This window comes from Stenella coeruleoalba (assembly GCF_951394435.1).
Source record: "Stenella coeruleoalba genome assembly, chromosome: 16".
Lineage (NCBI taxonomy): Eukaryota > Metazoa > Chordata > Mammalia > Artiodactyla > Delphinidae > Stenella > Stenella coeruleoalba.
The window spans coordinates 53,629,605-53,649,248 of NC_137162.1; the positions used below are offsets into that span (position 1 = coordinate 53,629,605).

At 38.1% G+C, this 19,644-nt stretch overlaps 1 long non-coding RNA gene across 1 annotated transcript in view; it reads right to left on the reverse strand.

Annotated features, from left to right (window-relative positions):
* Window positions 1-4,301: 4,301 nt before the first annotated feature.
* LOC307174955 overlaps window positions 4,302-19,644 on the reverse strand; it is a 110,099-nt gene continuing 94,756 nt past the window's right edge. The window contains exon 4 of the long non-coding RNA XR_013824217.1: window positions 4,302-5,386. This is a non-coding gene — a long non-coding RNA (uncharacterized lncRNA). The remainder of the gene's footprint in view (window positions 5,387-19,644) is intronic.

Sequence of the window (19,644 nt, forward strand, 5' to 3'; positions counted from 1 at the left end):
TTTTTGATTTCCTCTTTGATTTTTTCAGTGATCACTTCGTTATTAAGTAGTGTATTGTTTAGCCTCCATGTGTTTGTATTTTTTACAGATCTTTTCCTGTAATTGATATCTCATCTCATAGCGTTGTGGTCGGAAAAGATACTTGATACAATTTCAATTTTCTTAAATTTACCAAAGCTTGATTTGTGACCCAATATATGATCTATGCTGGAGAATGTTCCATGAGCATTTGAGAAAAATGTGTATTCTGTTGTTTTCGGATGGAATGTCCTATAAATATCAATTAAGTCCATCTTGTTTAATGTATCATTTAAAGCTTGTGTTTCCTTATTTATTTTCAGTCTGGATGATCTGTCCATTGGTGAAAGTGGGGTGTTAAAGTCCCCTGCTATGAATGTGTTACTGTCAATTTCCCCTTTTATGGTTGTTAGTATTTGCCTTCTGTATTGAGGTGCTCCTATGTTGGGTGCATAAATATTTACAATTGTTATATCTTCTTCTTAGATTGATCCCTTGTTCATTATGTAGTGTCCTTCTTCTTTGTCTCTTGTAATAGTCTTTATTTTAAAGTCTGTTTTGTTTGATATGAGAATTGCTGCTCCAGCTTTCTTTTGATTTCCATTTGCATGGAATATCTTTTTCCATCCCCTTACTTTCAGTCTATATGTGTTCCTAGGTCTGAAGTGGGTCTCTTTTAGACAGCCTGTATATGGGTCTTATTTTTTGTATCCATTCAACCAGTCTGTGTCTTTTGGTTGGAGCACTTAATCCATTTACATTTAAGGTAATTATCAATATGTATGTTCCTGTTGCCATTTTCTTAATTGTTTTGGGTCTGTTATTGTAGGTCTTTTCCTTCTCTTGTGTTTCTTGCCAGAGAAGTTCCTTTAGTGTTTGTTGTAAAGCTGGTTTGGTGGTGCTGAATTCTCTTAGCTTTTGCTTGTCTGTAAAGGTTTTAATTTCTCTGTCGAATCTGAATGAGATCCTTGCTGGGTAGAGTAATCTTGGTTGTAGGTTTTTCCCTTTCATCACTTTAAATCCATCCTGCCACCCCCTTGTGGCTTGCAGAGTTTCTGCTGAATGATCAGCTGTTAACCTTATGGGGATTCCTTTGTATGTTATTTGTTGTTTTTCCCTTTTAATATTTTCTCTTTGTATTTAATTTTTGATAGCGTGATTAATATGTGTCTTGGTGTGCTTCTCCTTGGATTTATCCTGTATGGGACTCTCTGCATTTCCTGGATTTGATTGACTATTTCCTTTCCCATATTAAGGAAGTTCTCAACTATAGTCACTTCACATATTTTCTCAGTCTCTTTCTCTTCTTCTTCTGGAACCCGTATAATTCGAATGTTGGTGTGTTTAATGTTGTCCCAGAGGTCTCTGAGACTGTCTTCAATTCTTTTCATTCTTTTTTCTTTACTCTGCTCTGTGGTAGTTATTTCCACTATTTTATCTTCCAGGTATCTTATCCGTTCTTCTGCCTCAGTTATTCTGCTATTGATTCCTTCTAGGGAATTTTTAATTTCATTTATTGTGTTGTTCATCATTGTTTGCTCTTTCGTTCTTCTAGGTCCCTGTTAAATGTTTCTTGTATTTTTTCCATTGTATTTCCAAGATTTTGGATCATCTTTACTATCATTACTCTGAATTCTTTTTCAGGTAGACTGCCTATTTCCTCTTTGTTTGGTCTGGTGGGTTTTTACCTTGCTCCTTCATCTGCTGTGTGTTTATCTGTCTTCTCATTTTGCTTCAATTACTGTGTTTGGGGCCTCCTTTTTGCAGGCTGCAAGCTCATAGTTCCTGTTGTTTTTGGTGTCTGCCCCCAGTGGCTAAGTTTGGTTCACTGGGTTGTGTAGGTTTCCTGGTGGAGGGGACTGGTGCCTGTGTTATGGTGGATGAGTCTGGATCTTGTCTTTCTGGTGGGCAGGACCGTGTCTGGTGGTGTGTTTTGGGGTGTCTGTGACCTTATTATGATTTTAGGCAGCCTCTCTGCTAATGGGTGGGGTTGTGTCCCTGTCTTGCTAGTTGTTTGGCATAGGGTTTCCAGCACTGTAGCTTGCTGGTTATTGAGTGGATCTGGGTCTTAGCGTTGAGATGGAGATCTCTGGGAGAGCTTTCATTGTTTGATATTACATGGAGCCAGGAGGTCTCTGGTGGACCAATGTCCTGAACTCAGCTCTCCCACCTCAGAGGCACAGGCCTGACAGCCAGTCAGAGCACCAAGACCCTGTTAGCCACATGGCTCAGAAGAAAAGGGAGAAAAAAAGAAAGAAAGAAAATAATACAGTTATTAAAATAAAAAATATTAAAAGTAAATTAAAAAGTAATAAAAAATGGACAGACGGAACCCTAGGACAAATGGTAAAAGTAAAGCTATACAGACAGAATCACACAAAGAAGCATACATATACACACTCACAAAAAGAGAAAAAGGAAAATATATATATATTTTTTTAAAAAAAGGAATAGAGCAACCAAATCAATAACCAAATCTACCAATGATAATAAACTCTAAATACTAAACTAAGATAAACATAAAACCAGAAACAAATTAGATGCAGAAAGCAAACCCCAAGTCTACAGTTGCTCCCAAAGTCCACCACCTCAATTTGGGATGATTCGTTGTCTATTCAGGTGTTCCACAGATGCAGGGTACATCAAGTTGATTGTGGAGATTTAATCCACTGCTTGTGAGGCAGCTGGGAGAGATTTCCGTTTCTCTTCTTTGTTCGCACAGCCCCGCGGTTCAGCTTTGGATTTGGCCCCACCTCTGCATGTAGGCCACTTGGGGGCATCTGTTCACCCCTCAGACAGGACAGGGTTAAAGTAGCAGCTGATTCGGGGGCCCTGGCTCACTCAGGCCAGGGGGAGAGAGGGGTATGGAATGCGGGGCGAGTCTGTGGCGGCAGAGGCTGGCATGACATTGCAACAGCGTGAGGTGCGCCGTGTGTTCTCTGAGGGACGTTGTCCCTGGATCCTGGGACCCTGGCAGTGGCGGGCTGCATAGGCTCCTGGGAGGGGAGGTGTGGATAGTGACCTGTGCTTGCACACAGGCTTCTTTGTGGCTGCAGGAGGAGCCTTAGAGTATCAGGCCCATCTCCGGTGTCCACACTGATAGCCATGGCTCGTGCCCGTCTCTGGAACTTGTTTAGGTGGTGCTCTGAATCCCCTCTCCTTGTGCACCCCGAAACAACGGTCTGTTGCCTCTTAGGCAGGTCCAGACTTTTTCCCAGACACCCTCCCAGCTAGCTCTGGCACACTAGCCCTCTTCAGGCTGTGTTCATGCAGCCAACCCCAGTCCTCTCCCTGGCATCTGACCGCCGAAGCCTCAGCTCTCAGCCCCCACCCGCCCCGGCGGGTGAGCAGACAAGCTTCTCGGGCTGGTGAGTGCTCATTGGTACTGATCCTCTGTGCAGGAATCTCTCTGCTTTGCCCTCTGCCCCCCTGTTGCTGTGCTGTCCTCCATGGCTCCGAAGCTTCCCCCCCACCACCCTCCATCTCCGCCAGTGAAGGGGCTTCATAGTGTGTGGAAACTTTTCCTCCTTCACAGCTCCCTCCCAGAGGTGCAGGTCCTGTCCCTATTCTTTTGTCTCCGTTTTTTCTTTTGCCCTACCCATGTATGTGGGCAGTTTCTTGCTTTTTGGGAAGTGTGGGTCTTCTGCCAGCATTCAGTAGGTGTTCTGTAGTTTTTCCACATGTGGATGTATTTCTGATGTATTTGTGGGGAGGAAAGTGATCTCCATGGCTTACTCCTTCACCATCTTGAAGGTCTCTTTATAATTTCAAACTTCTTAAATTTGCTAAGATTTGTTTTGTGTCCTATCATATGCTCTACCCTGGAGAATGTTACATGTACAATTGAGAAGTGTGTGTATTTTGCTACCGTTGGATGGAATGCTCTATATATGCCTGTTACGTTCACTTGGTCTAAAGTGTGGTTCAACTCCAACGTTTTCTTGTTAATTTTCTGTCTGATCTATCCATTGCTGACAGTGCAGTACAGAAGTCCCCTACTATTGTGTTTGTTTCTTTGGGTTTTTGTGTTTGTTTTCTGCCCGCACCACACAGCTTGTGGGATCTTATTTCCCTGACCAGGGATGGAACCCATACTGTCTGCAGTGGAGCGTGGAGGCCTAACCACTGGACTGCCAGGGAATTCCCTCCCCTACTATTGTTATATTGTTTTCTATTTCTCCCTTCTTTTTCATTCAGCCAGCCAATCTGTGACTTTTGGTTGATAAATTGAATCCATTTATATTTAGACTGATTTTGATATGTAAGGACTAACTACTGCCATCTTATTGTTTTTCTTCTGGTTGGTTCACATCTCTTGTTTCTTTTCCCCTCTGTTTCTGCCTACATGTATACATTGGTGGTTTCCCATGGTGGTATGCTCTGCCTCCCTGTTTTTCTGTGTTTCATGAATCTACTGTACATTTTTGCTTTTGGTCACCATGAGGGGTTATATAAAACATCTCCTTGATAAATTGCTATCAGCATAAAATGTAGTTTTATCTTTATTCACCTATAAAGTCTCCATCCTTTTACTCCTCTCCATTTATATAACTGATATCAAAATTTGCCTCTTTATGTTGTATATTTGTTAACAAATTATAATAACTAGTTAATACTTTTTTAACCTATATACTTAAGATACCATTCTAATATAGAAAGACAGTTTTCAGATTCTCTCTATATTTTACCTTTATCAGATTGTTGTGTACTTTCCTATGTTTTCATGTTATTAATTAGCATATTTTTATTTCAATTCAAGGAACTCCTTTTGGAATTTCTTGCATGGCAAATCTAATGTTGCTGAACTTGCTTAGCTTTTGTTTAGGAAAACCTTTATTTCTCCATATATCAAGGATAATTTGGCCAGATAAAGTATTCCTGGGTGAAAATGTTCATTTTCAGCTCTTTGAATATGTCATTTCCCTCTCCCCTGGTATGTAGAATTTCTGCTGAGAAATCCACTGATAGCCTAATAGGGGTTCCTTTGTAGGTTACATTTTTTTTTCCTGGCTGCCTGGTGAGCTGGGGTAGGGCAGGTTTGACAGCTCCTCTGGATCCACAGTCCTTTCTGAGGTCTTATTTATTTTTGGATGCACAGCTTGGCTAGAAACCTCCAGGATCCATTGGTGTAATATGTGGAGGCACTTTTGTTTCGTTATGGACATTTAATTTTTTGCTTAAAAAAGGAGAGGGAAAGTGATTTATGCCACATGATGCTGACATTAGTCCTTTGGAATGCCAATTTCTTTGACCAGTCATTCTCTGGTAGAGAGCCCAGGGTAGGGGTTCTGTGAAATAATGCTGCAGAGTGCTCTTTGGTTAAGCTTCAAAACAATCTTCCTTCATCAGGATCTTCTCGGGAGTGAGCCTGTTTTAAAGAAAAGGGTAAGATTATTAGAAAGACTTCAGTTGATATCTATTCAGATTTGTGGTGTGAGCCCATGCCTTCTATTTATGCCATGTGGAAACCTTCAAACTCTAATGGAATCTATTTTTACCGTATGGATACACCTAATGTCATGCTGAATTGCACACAGGGTGTGATATATGTATATCAGAAAGGGTAACTATCAGTGAACTAGGTATTGATACCAACCACTAACAGTCCATAATGTAACACGGAAAGAAAAAGGGAAGCAAAAAGAAAAGCCATCAATGAAAGGAAAATGTAACAAGTTTAAATTTTTAAGAAAATATAAAATATGGTTTATGAAATTAAACTTGTATTTTTATAAACTTTAAAATGTTGATCACGTCCTGTTCTCTGTATGTAGAATACCAACTTTTAAAAAATTAATTTATTTGCTTATTTTTGGCTGCATTGGGTCTTCGTTGTTGGGTCTTCGTTGCTGCGCATAGGCTTTCTCTAGTTGTGGCGAGTGGGGTCTACTCTTTGTTGTGGTACGTGGGCTTCTCATTGCAGTGGCTTCTGTTGTCGCAGAGCTTGGGCTCTAGGCACGTGAGCTTCAGTAGTTGTGGCACACGGGCTCCAGAAAATTAGAAAAATAACATGGTGTGTATACCTTTGCCCCAGAGAACTGAGAAACTCAAGTTACATGTACTAAGATGAATACAAGGAAACATCCAGAATCAGTTGGGGATAGGACTAATTACACCAGGGACTAAGTGTATTTCATTAGATTACAGTAATGCTAGGGGTGCGTGTGGGTGTGTTTGTGTGTGTTTAAGTACCAGAATTAGCCCCTGCTTTAACTAAAGGAAACATTGTTAGTTTAAATAAAAGTAATGTCCTCTGGGAGGGGGAAGGGTAAGCTGGGACGAAGTCAGAGAGTGGCATTGACATATATATTCTACCAAATGTAAAATAGCTAGCTAGTGGGAAGCAGCTGTATAGCACAGGGAGATCCGCTTGGTGCTTTGTGACCACCTAGAGGGGTGGGATAGGGAGGGTAGGAGAGGGACGCAAGGAGGAGGGGATATGGGGATATATGTATACGTATAGCTGATTTACTTTGTTATACAGCAGAAACTAACACGACATTGTAAAGCAATTATACTCCAATAAAGATGTTAAAAAAATTTTTTTTAAGTAATGTCCTCTGGAACCAGTAGGTCACTCTCCAAACTTAGTTTTCAGCTGGGGCTTGTTTAAATGATGCTGTACAGCACAGCAAGTCCTGTGGGTGGGAGGCCTCTAAGCAGGTTGTAATAAACGTTTTTAATGGAAAATTTGAGGCCTCTCTATTAAAGAGAGATGTTTGTGTAAGTTGTGTGTTGAGCTGCATGATGGAAAATCTTCTCGTTGTTTACTTTTTGCCAACATTTTGGGTTCTTTTAAAGCACTTTATTTAGGTATGTTTGACATGTAATTATATATTCAATGTATTCAATGAAATAAGATTGGAGATAAGTATACGTCCATGAAACTATCACCACCATCAAGTATATAAACATCCATCACCTCCCAAAGTTTCCTTCTCCACACTTTTTTTTTTTTTTTTTTTTTTAGGGTAAGAACACTTATCATAAGATCTACTTCTTAGCGAGTTTGAAGTATACAATACAGTACTGTTAGCTTAAACGCTGTTAGGTCTCCAGAACTTATATATGTGAAACTTTGTACCTTTTCTTTTTTTTTTTTTTCTCTTTTGCGGTACGCGGGCCTCCCACTGCTGTGGCCTCTCCCGCCGCGGAGCACAGGCTCCGGACGCGCAGGCCCAGCGGCCACGGCCCACGGGTCCAGCCGCTCCGCGGCACGTGGGACCCTCCCGGACCGGGGCACAAACCCGTGTCCCCTGCATCGGCAGGCGGACTCCCAACCACTGCGCTGCCAGGGAAGCCCGAAACTTTGTACCTTTTAACCATCACCTCAGCTCCTCATTTCTCACTATCCCTATTCCCTGGCAACGACCATTCGACTCTGTTTCTTTCGTGTTTTACTATTTTAGATTCCATTTATAACTAAGATCATGCAGCATTTGTCTTTCTGTACCTGGCTTATTTTCACTTAGCATCATGCCCTCCAGTTCCATCCAAGTTGTTGCAAATGGCAGGATTCTCCTGGTTTTTTTAGGCTTAATAATCCATTTTATGTATACACTACATTTCTTTATCCAATTATCAATGAGAATTTAAGTAGTCGCTGTCTTGGCTATTGTGAATAATGATGCAATGAACATGGGAGTACAGATATCTCTTCAAGATCCTGACTTCAATTCTTTTAAATACCCAGAAGTGATGTTGATAGATCATGTAACAGTTTTTTTTAATGTTTTGAAGAAACTGTTTTTTCCTAAAGGTTTACTAATTTACATTTCCACAAACAGTATGCAAAGGTTGCCTGTCCACCACCATCATTATCTTTGCTTTTTGATAATAGCCATTCTAACAGGTGTGAGTTGATCTCCTGTTTGTGTGTGTGTGTGTTCCTGTTGATTAGTGATGTTGAGTATCTTTTCACGTATCTGCTGTCCATTTGTATGTCTCCTCTGAGAAATACCTACTGAGGTCTTTTGCCCATTTTTAAACTGGGTTAAATGTTTTCTTTCGTTTAGCTGTTGAGTTGTATGGGTTCATTACGTATTTTGGATATTAACCCCTTATCAGATACATTGTTTGCAAACATTTTCTCCCATTCCATAGATTGCCTTTTCCTTTTATTTATTTATTTTTGCGGTACGCGGGCCTCTCACTGTTGTGGCCTCTCCCGTTGCGGAGCACGGGCTCCAGACGCGCAGGCTCTGCGGCCATGGCTCACGGGCCCAGCCGCTCCGCGGCATGTGGGATCTTCCCGGACCAGGGCACGAACCCGTGTCCCCTGCATCGGCAGGCGGACTCTCAACCACTGCGCCACCAGGGAAGCCTTTCTTTCCCTTTTTTGATTATTTCTTTTGCTGTGCAGAATATTTCTAGTTTAATGTAGTCCCACTTTATTTTTGCTTTCTTTGCCTGAGAGTTTAGCAACATAACCAAAAAATCATAGCCAAAACCAACGTCAAGGAGATTTTTCTGTATGTTTTTCCTAGGAGTTTTATGGTTCAGGTCTTATGTTTTAAGCCTTTAATCCATTTCAGATGATTTTGTGAATGGTGTAAGTTAAGTATCCACTTTCGTTCTTTTGTATGTGGATATCCAGTCTTTCCAACACCGTTTATTGAAGAGACTATCCTGTCCCCATTGTGTATTCTCAGCACCCTTGTGAAAGATTAGTTGACCATATATGTAAGGGTTTATTTCTAGGCTCTCTATTCTGTTCCAATGGTCTATGTGACTATTTTTATGACAGTAGCACACTTTTAAAAAATTTCTATAGCTTTGTTACACACCTGAAACTAACACAACATTGTAAATCAATTATACTTCAATTTTTAAAAAAATAGGTTAAAAAAATTACTATAGCTTTGCAATATAATTTGAAATCAGGAAGTGTGACGCCCCTGACTTTGGTTCTTTCTCAAGTTTGCTTTGGCTATTTGGAGTGTTTTACAGTTTCATATAAAGATTTAGGATTTTTCTATGGATGTGAAAAATGCCATTGTAATATTGAAAGGGATTGCTTTGATTTGTAAATCACTTTTGGATAGCAGGGACGTTTTAACAATATTAATTCTGTCAATCCAAGAACTCAGGATAACTTTTCATTTACTTGTATCCTCCTAAAACGTATAGTTTCCAGTTTACAGATCTTTCACCTCCTTGGTTAAATTTATTCCTATGTAGTTTATTCTATTTAAAGTTTTCGTAACTGAGAAAGATTTCTTAAATTATTTTTTATAATGTACATTTTAGTGTATAGAAACACAACTTATTTCTGTATATTGATTTTCTATTCTGCAACTTTACCAAATTGATTCATTAGATCTGTTTTTGGTGGAGTCTTGGGTTTTTTCTTCATAAAAGATCATGTCATCTGCAAACAAACAGTTTTAATTCTTCCGTTCTGATTTGAACGCCTTTTATTCCTTTTGTCTTGCCTAACTTATCTAGCTAGGACTTCCAGTACCATATTGAACAGAAGTGGCTAGAGGGAGCATCTTATTTTGTTCATGATCTTAGAGGAAAAGCTTTCAGCTTTTTACTGTCAAGTATAATGTTAGCTGTAGGCTTGTTATACAAAACCTTTATTATGTTGAGGTACACTCCTTATATGCCTAATTTCTTCAGAGTTTGTATCATTAAAGGATCTTGCATTTTGTCAAATGCTTCATCTGCATCTATTGTTATAATATATTCTTCATTCTGTTAACATTTACTTACAAATGTCAATCCATCCTTGCGTTCCAGGCATGAATCCCACTTGATCATGGTATACGGTCCTTTTAATGTGCTGCTGAATTAGGTTTGCTAGTATTTGGGAGATTTTTGTGTCTATGTTCATTAGGGCCTATAATTTTCCTGTCATTATACGGCTTTGGTATCAGGGTAATGCAGGCCTCTTAACGTGATTGTGGAAGAGTTCCTCCTCAATTTTTGAAGACTTTGAAAAGGATTGGTATTAATTCTTCTTTAAATGTTTGGTAGAACTCACCACTCTAGCCATCTGGTCCTGGGATTTTTCTTTGTTGGGAGATTTTTGACTAATGATTCAACCTCCTTATTCTTTATTGGTCTGTTCAGACTTATTTTTCATGACTCAGTATTAGGTTTCCAGGAATTTATCCATTTCTTCATTGTCCATTTCAATAAATTATTTCAATTTGTTGGAATATATTTTTTATTGTAGTCCCTTATGACCCTCTGTATTTCTGTGGTATCAGTTTTATTTTCTCCTTTTGTTTATAATTTTGAGTATTCTTTTTAGTTAGTCCAGCTAAATGTTATTTTTGTCTATCTTTTTAAAAAGCCAACTTTAAATTTTGTTGACCTTTTCTAGTCTTTATTTCATCTATTTCTCCTCTATTATCTCCTACCTTCTGCTAATTTTGGTCTTAGTTTATATTTTTCTAGTTTCTTAAGGTGTAAAGTTTTTGTTTTTTAGTAAAAGTATTTGGGTTTTTTCTTAATGTAAGTGTCTATCATTATAAACTTTCCTCTTAGAATTGTTTTTGTTGCATTCTATAAGTTTTGGTATGTTGTGTTTTCATTCTCATTCATTACAAGATACTTTTCAATTTCCCTTTTGATTTTTCTCTAACCCAGTGGTTGTTCAAGAGTATGCTGTTCAATTTTAACCTACTGTGAATTTTCAGTTTTTCCTTGTTATTCATTTCTAGTTTCATACCATTGTAGTTATTCTGTATAATATAAATCTTTTAAGACTTATTTTATGGCTTCACATATGATCTGTGCTGGAGAATGTCCTCTGTGTGCTTGATTATGTGTATTCTGATATTGTTGCATGCATGTTCTGTATAATCTGTTAGGTCCATTTTGTCTATGGTGTTGCTCAGGTCCATTTTTTTCCTCATTATTCTGTCTGGATGATCTATCCATTGTTGAAACTGACATATTTAAAGTCCCCTACTATTATTGTATTGCTGCCTATTTCTCCCTTCCGTTCTGTTAATATTTATATATTTTGGTACTCAGCTATTTGGTGTTTATACCCTCATGATGAATTGGCCCCATTATCATAAATATAATGACCTTCTTTGTCTCTTGTGACAGTTTTTGACTCATACTCTATTTTATCCAATATAATTATGACTACCCTGCTCTCTCTTATTAACATTTGCTTGGAATAACTTTTTACGTTCCTTTGCTTTCTCCTGGATGTGTCCTTTAAGCTAAAGTGAGTTTCTTATAGGAAGCATATAGTTGGCTCTTGTGGGTTTTTTTTTTTTTAAAACCCATTCAGCCATTCTTTGTTTAGATTGGAGAATTTAATCCATTTACATTAAATAATTATTGATCGATATGGACTTATTTCTTTCATTTTGTTCATTCTTTTCTTACTTTTTCTTGCTTCTGTTTTGTTGTTCCTTTGTTCCTTTCTTGCCAGCAGGTCTAGGGGTGATGAATTCCCTCAATTTTTATTTGTCTGAGAAAGACATTATCTCTTTCCTTTGAAAAGATTATTTTCTGGGTATAGTCTTCTTGGTTGAAAATTTTTTCTTTCAGTACTTTGAGTATATCATGCCACTTTCTCCTAGACTGGAAAATTTGCTGATAGTATTATGGGGGTTCTCCTATATATGACATGTAGCTTTTCTATTACTACTTTCAAAATTCTCTGTCCTTGACTTTTGACAATTTGATTCTAATATGTCTCCATGTAATCTTCTTTGGGTTGATTCTATTTGGGGTCATTTGAGCTTCATTAGTCTGGTTGTCCATTTTTCCTCCCAAGATTTGGAAAATGTTCAACCATTTTCCCTTTAAATAAACATCTCCTTTTTTTCTCTCTGGGACTCCCATAATGTGCAGCAGTTTTTCTTTTCTTTATTCTCTTTTCTCCTCTGCTTGGATGATTTCAAATGACTTGTCTTTGAGTTCACAGATTTTTTTCTTCTGCTTGATTGAGTCTGCTGTTGAATCTGTTGCATTTTTCATTTTATTTATTGTATTCTTCAGCTTCAGAATTTCTGTTTAGTTCATGTTATAACTTCTCTTTGAATTTCTCATTTGGTTCACATTGTTTTCCTGATTCCATCGAGCAGTCTGTTTTCTTAAAATTTACTGAGCTCCTTTAAAACAGTTATTCTGAAGGTTTTACAAAGCAGTTTATAGATCTCCATTTCTTTGGGGTCAGTCAGTGGAAACTTAATGTGTTTTTTTGGTAGTGTCATATTTCCCTGATGTGTGTGTGTGTGTGTGTGTGTGTGTGTGTGTTACTTGTGTCCATGCATTTGAAGGGAGGGCCCCCTCATACAGACATTATGGTCCAGTTTCAGTGCAGAAAGACCTTCACTTATGATTGGGTGTGAGGGAACCAGATGCGTGGGGTGCAGCAGCTCCAGGCCCAAAGGGGGCACATTGGTGACTCTCACTCCTGGGGAGGTGCAGCAGTTAGACTCTGGGCATCTCCATCAGCTGGCATCAGCACTGGCAAAGACTTCACTGGTCCTGACTGAGGGAAGCTGAGGGTGTCCATGGTGATGACTAGGGCTTTTAAGTCCTTGGTGGCAAAGGACACTGAGAGTCTCCTTTTCTCCTTGTCCCTGCACAGGGAAGTCACTGTGGAAGGGATCTGTCTTTGCACTGGGGTCTGGGCACATGCAGCACTAGGCAGCACTAGGACTGGAGTGGATGGTTGTGGTGGCCCAGGCCCCAGGTATGCACAGTAGTGGCTCCAGCTCTCAGGAGAGTGCCCCAGTGAGGACTACAGGGAATTACATTGGCTCAGGTCAGTATCGTGAAGGCTTATGGGAGTCCTCAGTGGCAAAAGCTGTGGGTGTCCACGGTGATGCCATGGGTTACTGGAGGCCTATGTCATGAAGGCTCTTTCAGTCCTCCTGCTCTCCTTTTCCCTCAAATGAGGAAGTAGTGGCTGAGGGGAATCCCTCATGGCACTGAGCAATACCAGCATTGATGCTAGTAGAGTGCTTCCTACACTTTTTGTATAACTATCCTCAATTTTTGTGCTTCATTGGTCTGTTGCAGCTTTTTAATTGTAATCCAGAGCTCTCCAAGAGAGATTTTTGACATACAAGAGGTATTTTTTGACCTACATAGTTATATTGTTTTCATGGGAGTATGAGTGTTAGGACCTCCTGGTCTGACATCTTGCTGACATCATTCTCTTTAATCATAATTGTTTCATGCCTTATGGTTATAAGATCTGTGTCATAACTGAATCTTGTGTTGCTTGCTTTGTCTCTTCAGCTGGTTTCTTGCCTTTGGGTATGCCCTGTTACATTTGGTTGAAAGACAAACATGTTCTATCAGATAATAGAAACTGATAAGTTCTCACACCTGATTTATGTTAATTATGTTAAACTGTCTAAGAGTTTGGCTTTGTTCATGTTTCCTGCAGCCTTAGGTTCCACAAACTCCAAATTCACCCAGTGTTTTTTTTTCTGTCTCCCCTCTTGACTTTGAGCTTCTTCAAGTACCCCTCTTTAAAAAGTGTCAGTTTTTTGCAGCTCTTTCAGCTGTAATCCACTATTGTTATACTGAAGCCCTGTTGTGATGTGGTGGTAAGATGAATGGGGGGGGAGGCACCCTATTATCTAATTAAATCCTTTCTTTTGTGTCGGTGACCTTCACAAGCATTTCTTCCTGTATAGCCCTCTACCCCGTAGGTGAGACAGGGATACTAGCATCTAGAGTGAGAAAATACCTTTTTCTCAATTGGGATAAAGTTCTGGCAAAGTCGTTTACCCTGGAGTATAGACCTTTGTATGGAGAAGATTCTGGGTATATATCACTTTCCAGAGCCATGAGAGGATCTTTCTCTGGTCTTTACCCTGAAAACCTGATGCATTTCCCTAAGGTACAGCCCATGACTATGTGGGATCTTGCCTAAGACTATGGCAGCTAGGAGTTTTCTCACTCTCATTTTAGCTCACACACAGCTCCAGAAATTCCTCGACATTATCATTTAAGTGTTCCTACCAGTTTATAATTCCAGTAATAAATATGCTGCATAGATATGCTCCAAGTAAGCATATCTTGGCTGTAACTCTGGATCTAACTTTCTGTCAAGATTGAGATTCTGGTTTCTCTGAATACTCAGTTCTCTGATGGGTACAAGGAAGTTGTTGATTTTCAGTTTGACTGCCTTTTTTTTCTTGTGGTTACTTCCAAATTCTTTACATGGTGGTTTTGAAATCAGAAGTCTTCTTTCTTCAAGTATTTTTTGTCTGCATTAGTATTGTTCCTCTCCTTCTGTGACTCCAATGACATGAATATTAGACTTTTGATAATTTACCATGTGTCCCTTAGGCTCTGTTCACTTTTTTTTTTAGTCTTTTTACTGTTTGTTCAGATTGGATAATTCTTAGTAAACCACCTGCAAGTTAATTGACTCTTTCCTCTGCTATTTCCATTCATTCCCACCAGTGAATATTTTTACTTCTGTTATTGCATATTTTCCCCTGGATTAGAGATGTCAGGTCATGATTTCTATTTATACTCAATTTGACTAAGTAGCGCTAGTTTGCATTGCAGAATGTCTATACCAATCTACATTTCCACCAGAAGTATATGAGGATTCCTATATCCCCAAATGTCTACCAACATGGGGTACTACAGATTTCTTATTTTTGCAAATCTAATAGGTATAAAGTATTATCTTTTTATTTTTTAATAAATATTCTTTTTGCTCTTTCCAAATTAAGATATAATTTACATACAATAAAATGAATATATTTAACCAAAGTTTGTTTTGACATACATGTACACTTATGTAAGAAGGTCAGGATCAATAATTAGAACATTTTTATCACCTCAGAAAGTTTCCTTAACCTTTTCCAGTTAATTCCCCATCCAGGGCAACCACTGTTATGATTTTATTGGAATATAGTTGATTTACAATGTTGTGTTAGTTTCAGGTATAGAGGTATAAAGTGAATCAGTTATTCTTTTCCCATATAGGTCATTACAGAGTATTGAGTAGAGTTCCCTGTGCTATACAGTAGAGGTCTTTATTAGTTATCTATTTTATATATAGTAGAGTATATATGTCAATCCTAGTCTTCCAATTTATCCCTCCTCCCTGCTTTCCTCTTGGTAACCATAGGTTTATTTTCTACATCTGTGACTCTATTTCTGTTTTGTAAATAAGTTCATTTGTTTCAGTTTTCAGATATAAGTGATATCATATGATACTTGTCTTTCTCTGTGATTTACTTCACTCAGTATGACAATCTCTACGTCCATCCATGTTGCTGCAAATGACATCATTTCATTCTTTTTTATGGCTGAGTAATATTCCATTGTATATATGTACCACATCTTCTTTATCCACTCCTCTGTTGATGGACATTTAGGTTGCTTCCACATCTTGGCTATTGTAAATAATGCTTCAATGAACATTGGGTTGCAGGTATCTTTTCAAATTATGGTTTTCTCCAGATATATGCCCAGGAGTGGGATTGCTGGATTATATAGTAGTTCTATATTTAGTTTTTTAAGGAACCTCCATACTGTTCTCCATAATGGCTGTACCAACTTAGATTTCACCAATAGTGTCGGAGGGTTCCCTTTTCTCCATACGCTTTCCAGCATATATTGTTAGTAGATTTTTTGATGATGGCCATTCTGACCAGTGTGAGGTGATACCTCATTGTAGTTTTGATTTGCATTTCTCTAATAACTAGTGATGTTGAGCATCTTTTCATGTGCTTTCTGGCCATCTGTATGTCTTCTTTGGAGAAGTGTCTATTTAGATATTCCGCCCACTGTTATGATTTTTATCACCACCAGATTTATTTAGCCTGTACTTAAACTTTATGCAAATAGAATCTTGCATTGTTCTTTGTGTGCAAGGCTTCTATTCATGTAAACTGATATATTTACCTGTATTCATTGCTTTTGGAGTATTCTGCACAATTTGCTTACCCATTCATCTGTTGATGGACATTGAGGTTTTTTCCAGTGTGCAGTATTATGAACAAAGGTGTTATGAATGATGTACAGTCTTTTCACATTTTCATTTTTTATAGGCGTCTTCACAGGTTCATAGTGAAAGTGTACATTTAACTTTGGGGTAGTTTCTTGTAAGGTTTTTCAGAGTGGTTGTAACACTTCATACTCTCAAAAGAAATGTATGGGAGCCCCAGATGCTCTACACCATCATCAACACTTGGTATTGTCAGTCTTTCTAATCTGGGCTATTCTATAAGCAGGCAGCAGAATTTCAGTGTGGTTTTATTTTCACTTTTCCTAATAACGTTGAGAACTTTCCATGTGCATATTAGCAGTTTGATATCTTATTCATGAAGTATGTGTTCAAATTATAATGTTTCACTGGTTTTACCTATTTAGTACTGATTTGAAGTAGTAATTATATATTCTGAATACATGCCCTTATAAAGATGTATATATCACAAATATTTTCTCCTAGTCAGTGGCTTGTCTTTTCATTTTATTAACAGTCTTTTCATTTTATTAACATTGTATTTTATCAAATTTTAAATCTTGATAAAGTAAATTTATGCAGATTTTCTTTATTGTTAGTAGATTAGCATCCTGCTAAAAAAAATTCTTTGAGTACTCCAAGGTCACAAAAATATCCTTTTATGTTTAATTCTACAATATGTTGTTTTAGCCTTTACATTTAATTTTATGATCCATCTCAAATTAATTTGTTTACAGTTTGAAATATGGTGAAAGCTAATTTTTTTTTCTCAAATGGATATCTAGTTAACAGGTAATTGAAAAGAATTTTCCTGCTGAATTACCTTGGTGACACTGTCAAAATCAACTGGCCATGTGTATTTCTGGGCTTTGTATTATATTACATTAATCCATATGTCTATGCTTACAAGTAAACCAGACTGACTTGATTCCAACAAACTTAAAAGACTGGAAATCAGGTGGTGTAAGACCTTTGACTTTTAAAGATTCTTTTGACAATGCTGAGATTTTAAATTTTCCATACAATTTTTAGAACAGGCTTGCCAATTTTTATTAGAAAGGCTGTTCGTATTTCATTCATTGAATCAGTAAACCAGTTTGAAGAGTATTGACATCTTAACAGTATTGAGTCTTCCAATAGGTAACCCTGGTATATTTCTCCACTTATTTAGATTGTCTTTAATTTCTCTTAACAATGTCTTGTAAATTTCAGCATCCAGCTTTGTTTTTAGAGTGACACTGACCTCATAAAGTAAGTTAAAATACTTTCTCATCTATTTCATGAAAGAGTTTTTATAAGATAGATTTCACTGGTAAAAGGATCTTATCCTAGAATTTTACTTGTAGGAAGTTTATAAAAGCAGTATTTCTTATAGGCCAATTCAGATTTCTTTTTCATCTTCTCTCAGTTTTCATAAGTTGGGTTTTTCACAGAATTTATTTAAGTTGTTGGATTTAATGACATGGAGTTGTTCAGATTACTCTTGTTTTTTTTAGTTTCTGTAGAATAATTAATGGTTCTTGTTTTATTCCTGATAGATATTAGTAATGTTTTTGTTTTTCTCAATCAATCTTGCTAGTCTTATACATTTTACTAAAGTTTTAAAGAGCCTACTTTTCTTTGATTTTCTGTTCATTTTGTATTTCATTGATCTCTGGTTTATCTTTACTTCCTTTGGTTTTATTTCATACTTGAAGTTCTTTTTCTATTTTTCGTCTTTGTTCTTACTCCTGTTCTTATTCCATTATTTCTCCTTTCTTATTTTGTATTGAATGAGCGCAAAAATTTTTCTAAGCATTTTGAACATTGTAAACATTCATACAAAGTTGCAAGAATTTATGATTGAGGAGGAGGAAAGATGGCAGAGTAGAAGGATGTGAGCTCACCCCTTCTTATGGAAACACCAAAATCACAACGAACTGCTGAACAACCATTGACAAAAAAAAACGCTGGAACCTACCAGAAAAGATACCCTACGTCCAAAGACAAAGAGGAAGCCACAATAAGATGGTCGGAGGGGCACAATCACGATAAAATCAAATCCCATACACGCCAGGTGGGCAACCCACAAACTGGAAGATAATTATACCACAAAAGTTCTCCCACAGGAGTGATGTTCTGAGCCCCACATTGGCTTCCCAGCCTGTGAGTATGGCAACAGGAGGAGAAGCCACCAGAGTCTGGCTTTGAAGGCCAGCAGGGTTTGACAGCAGAAATTCCACAGGACTGGGGGAAATAGAAACTCCACTCTTGGAGGGTGCACATGAGGTCTCGTGCACACCAGAACCCAGAGAAAAAAGCAGTGACCTCGTAAGAGATTGGGCTGGACTTACCTGTTAGTGTTGGAGGGTCCCCTGTGGAGGCGGGGGGTGGGGGTGCAGCTATGGCTCACTGTGGGGACAGGGACATTGGAGATTCCCATTATAGGGGTCTCAGAAGGAGAAGAGAAAGGACCTGAGAAAATATTTGAAGAGATAATAGCTGAAGACTTCCCTTACATGGGAAAGGAAACAGTCATCCAAGTCCAGGAAGCACAGAGAGTCCCAGGCAGGATGAACCCAAGGATGAACAGGCTGAGACACACAGTAATCAAACTGACTAAAGACAAAGAAAAAATATTAAAAGCAACAAGGGAAAAACAACAAATACACAGAAAAGAACTCCCACAAGGTTATCAGCTGATTTCTCAGCAGAAACTCTGCAGGCCAGAAGGGAGTGGCACAATATATTTAAAGCAATGAAAGGGAAAAGCCTACAATCAAGAATACTCTACCCAGCAAGGCTCTCATTCATATTTGATGGAGAAATCAAATGTTTTGCAGACAAGGAAAAGCTAAGAGAATTCAGCACCACCAGACCAGCTTTACAACAAATGCCAAAGGAATGTCTCTAGGCAGAAAAGGTAACAACTATAAATTTAAAAATTAAAAATGGAAGCGCTCACCAGTAAAGACAAACATACAGTAAAGGTAGGAAATCATCTGCCCACATATATGATAACAAAACCAGGTACTGTGAGAAGAGGAGAGCACAAATGCATGATATTGGAAATGCATTTGAAACTAAAAGACCAGCAACTTAAAACAATCTTGTTTATGTACAGACTGCCATATCAGAACCTCATGATAACCACAAACTGAAAATCTATAGTAGATACACACACAAAAAAGAAAAAGGAATCCAAACACAACACTAAAGTTGGTCATCAAATCACAAGAGAAGAGAACAAGAGGCAGGGAAGAGAAAACACCAACAAAAACAAATCCAAAACAATGAACAAAATGGCAATAAGAACATACATATTGATAATTACCTTAAATGTAAATGGATTAAATGCTCCACCCAAAAGACATAGACTGGCTGAATGGATACAAAAACAAGATCTGTATATATGCTGTCTACAAGAGACCCACTTCAGATCAAGGGACACACACAGAATGAAAGTGAGAGTATGGAAAAAGGTAGTCCATACAAATAGAAATCAAAAGAAAGCTGGAGTAGCAACACTCAGACAAAATAGACTTTAAAATAAAGACTGTTATGGGACTATCCTGGCAGTCCAGTAGTTAAGACCCCATGCTTCCAACGCAGGGGGCAGGGGTTCCATCCTTGGTCAGGGAACTAGGATCCCACAGGCCACACAGCACAGCCAAAATATAAAATGAACATTTTTAAAAAATAAAGACTGTTACAAGAGACAAAGA